The sequence below is a fragment of the Empidonax traillii genome, unplaced genomic scaffold (assembly GCF_003031625.1).
Source record: "Empidonax traillii isolate 1590-97213 ecotype Southwest subspecies unplaced genomic scaffold, ASM303162v1 scaffold310:size1162954, whole genome shotgun sequence".
NCBI lineage: Eukaryota > Metazoa > Chordata > Aves > Passeriformes > Tyrannidae > Empidonax > Empidonax traillii.
Window position 1 is genome coordinate 1,120,296 of NW_020955503.1, and position 4,380 is coordinate 1,124,675.

The window sequence follows — 4,380 nt, forward strand, 5'->3', positions numbered from 1 at the left end:
AGTTCAGACCAGTCTATTTCTAGGCTATAAAACATGGCTGGAAAAACACCTAATGTTCTTTTTCTAAGCACAGCAAGTCTATTAAGTGATAAATATCAAAAGTCCAATTCAGCTCTCATTAGTGTGACTGGGAAGGCAACTGAGAACTGAATCGGGCACACAAGGTCTGATTCTGCTGCTCTCCCTGTCTTGGTTGATGTGATTCTCAGGAACACATTATGACTATCCCAGTCTAAATTGTTTAGTGTCAGAACAAAAAAAAACTCAAATCACATGCCTTGTTTAGGTTTTTTATCACCACATCCTGCTTACGTGACGTGAGCTCCCATACAGCCTTGGCAGGAGCCAAGTGCATGAATACAGAGAGAGGAGGAAGAAATACCTGACCATAATGTCTGTAACCAGTGAAAAGTGGATTTTTAGCTCACCTGTCACTTGACCACGTCTACTCAGACCCCTGTTTTTATGCAGAATAGTAATGAAAAGGAAGGGTTCAATATCTATTGATTTAAATCAACATTATTCTGCCTCAGTGACTGCTAAAACGCATCTTGAGAAAAAATATTAGAGTAATATTTCATTCACATAACATCAAAGGAGAAAACGATGGAGCAAAGGTGTTTTCCACTCTATCTGTCCCTAACTGAAATACAAAGTGGCATTAAAAATTTGAATGTAATTAGTAAAAGGAACCAATGGAGAAAAAGTTCAGTAAGAGAATCAAAAAATATTAGATTTACTCATTCATTAAGCAGATGCTGCACCCTCTCAAGAAAGAAATGTCTCAGATGAGGCAGAGGAATAAAACGAACAAATCCATTTTCAGATAAAAAGCTAGGAAAATATTGTAGAAAATCAAGAAACCAAATGACAAGCTGATAAGATAAGGTGGGAAATTCTTACCCTTTGCAACTGTATGTTTAACAGAATATGAATATAAAACCCCCCTTTCCGATCAAATGTTGTCATGAGAAATCCACAATTTTATTATAACACCTAGAGTTTCTGATTTCTGTGTTAGTCTAGGTAGGGTCTGAAATAACACTTCTAGGGAAAAGCAGATTCCAAAATGTGCCTGTGATAAACAGATCTGAAGCCTCATTGCTTGGGCTACTTTGAAGATGTTCACAATTCTTGAGGAATTTGATTCTTAGAATGCTAGAATCACAGAATATTATGAGCTGGAAGAGATCGACAAGGATAATCATAGTTCTGCCCCTGGCCCTGTACAGGACAGCCCTGAGAATCACACCATGTGCCTGAACAACACCAGTGAAATACTAAAAGACAAAAGTCAAATATTATCACTACTACATAGGCTGGAGAGCACAATCTGGTTAATCTGCTGTCTATCATACAGTCACAGAAGTCTCCTCTGGTGTGCAAGCACAGAACGAAAGCAATGACTGCCAAGCTGGTTTGTAATGTATTTTAAAATAGAGTTTTAATTTAATTAATAAAAAACAGAAATGAGTTTGAGATTGGTTTTTGGGAGTAGTGATACAAGAATTCTTTACAGCATTTAACTTAATCCTATTTGAACGCTGATAAAATATCTCCACTCAGAAAGCAGTCTGTGTTCAAAACACTGACACAAGTGGACTGATAGACCTCAAAAAATGAGTTTAGTGAATTATACTCATTATATTAAGGTGTTTTTAGTGTCTCTGCCAGGAACTGCATAGTCTTGGTCAAATAGCATTCCAGATGTTTATCAGTGGTCTAGAAGGAAATAAAGTTAATTCTGATAAAATCACCAGCTAACAGCAAAGCATGTGGTGTAGCAAAATGCAAAGTCATTTATTCAGAGTGATTTGGAATGTTGTTTGATGAGATACAGCGCACGCCCTATGAAAACATAAAAATGAATAGTTGTGTCCTCAGACAAGCTGCACCATTGGTTGTCTTTTCTTACTGGGAAGCTGAAATCAGACCAAAACGCATTTTAATACGTCATTAAGTTGTGTATATAGGAACAAGGAGCATAGCTCATACTGAGAGGGGAGCTGTTGGTATATCTCTGGGACACACGAAGATTGTTTTTAAGATACCTGCCTAATTTCCTGACTACAGTATTCCCCAGTCCAGTGATGATGAGAAGTAAATGGATTATTGCAGGTAGGGGTACAGGGATATCTTCCTAGAGCCATGGCAATTCCAACTGCCTGTAAGAAATAATGAAAATTCTCAGTGCCAAGTCTCACACTGCCCAGGAGTACTGTGCATCAGAGCTTTTGTGCTCTCACCTTCAGCTCATCAAATACAAAACACAGAAACCTACCTGCCAGATCTGACGAATTCACAACCAGTTCCTATTCTGGCTGCAGAGTAAAATTCTCTGCCTGTTGTGATATCCAACTGTAAGCCTGACACCTCTGAGGGCTGTGGGAAATAACAGGTACACATTCAATTTTCATTTAGCTTACCAAGGGTAAAAAACTTGCTTGAAAACTTTTTCTTCCCCATAATGCTTTTCACTTCATTCCTTTCATCAGCCCTCCACTTGCTTCTCTACCTTCTGTGCCTCCCAGAACAACATTTCAGCAGCATCGTTGCCCACTTTAGGCAAGACAGCACTGGAAACACATTAAACCTGACAGCCAGATCTGTTGATCTGTTGACACTGGACACTGAGGTCATTATTAAGACTTTGCAGTGGAGTGTGAGCTGGACAGTGTTGGGATTAGATTGCTTTCTCTGTATCTGGAGGTGAAAGCCTGATGAAGTGTTGGACTGTGTTATCAACAGAGCTGGAGGCGAGACAAAAAGTGCAAAATGACCTTTTCTTCACTTTATTTCTGTTCTCACAAGTTAAGAGTGGTGCAGCGCTTCTTAGCACAGCTAACTCTGTCTGATTTTATTTGTGTTAATCTAAAAGGGGTTAAAATTCAACCCACACTTACGCAGATGTACCAACACTGAAATGAGCTAAGCTATTCCTGACATAGGATAATGCAACGTGAAGTAGAAGTTGTCTCAGGAGGTCTCTCTGTCATGGTTTACTCACAGGCTGTAAGATCTGCAAAGCGGAAACAGATCTACATCCAACCTGGCCTTGAACACTTCCAGGGATGGGGCATCTACAGCTTCTCTGGGCAATCTGTTCCAGTAGGTTTGTTTTGTTTCAGCCTGAATGACAGGGACAAAATCTGCTGGAGGTGATGAATGATTTCTTTCCTGTTTCCAGCACCACCAAATTCCTCATAACTACCCTTCCACAAGGCAGAATGGGAGTTCTCACTGCAGCAGCACTGGTCTCATCTGAGCTGTTTAGCAAGACTTGAACTTGGGAGCCACTGGGGATGACCCTGTGGCTGGCAAACAGTTGTCTTTTTGGGTTTTGGTTTTGTTTTCTTCTGTCCTAGACTGTCTTTTTATGACTGATATGTAGAAATAAGCCACAGTGACAGTCACATCCTGATCTTCAGATAAACAAATTGTTCATCTTTCATGAAGCAAAATCGGGGCAATGACAGAGGAGAGGCTGGATCCTGAGGGATGCATGGCACTGTTCCATTAACTCATTTGAAATACATCTTGCTGACAGTACCAGTGACAGCACAAGCAGGTTTCTGTTGCTTAAAATCTATCATAGCTGCTTCAATTTCAATGGCCTTTTCTTAGCCATTAAAACAACTTGTTTGTTTGTTTGCTTTTAGACAAAAAGTACAGTTGTTTTTAAAGCATCTTCTAAGTTTGGCTACGTTTTAAATAGCTCACATTAAAAATATAATACAGCTGCAATGAGAAAGATACGAAAAAGTTTGAATGAAATTGTTTTGGTAACTGGACATTGTCTGTAAGTTTTGTATAACTTTTTGTCAAGATTTTAATTTAAAAAACCTCCACTTTCTGAATCCTATGAAATGGAATTTTTGATATATTAAAACACTTCAGGAATTTAAGTGGTGGGGGTTTTCTTCTGTGGGTGGCTCATATCTAGAAATACATCTAGGCTTGCTTTACATTTACAGCTGCAAAAGGCTTAAGAAAACTCTGTTTCTTGAAAAACTTGTTGATATTTACAGTCATGCTATCATAGATATAATTCCAAACATTAAATTACATGGCCTGTAAACAACAACAACAAAAAAGATATTGTTTCATTCATTCCCATGTGTGTTGCAGAATTTTGCAATGTATAATTTTTTGATATTATAATGCAAGGGGCACACATTGTAATTCTAGTATCTAATACTGATGGGCATTATTTACAAGTGGCTAGAGTAGCATAAACCTGGTGCTTTGAAAACTATTGTCTAGATATTCTCCTGGTTTTTTTTTTGGTTTTTTTGTTTTTTTTTTTTTTTTTTTTTTTTTTTTTTTTTTTTTTTTTTTTTTTTTTTTTTTTTTTTTTTTTTTTTTTTTTTTTTTTTTTTT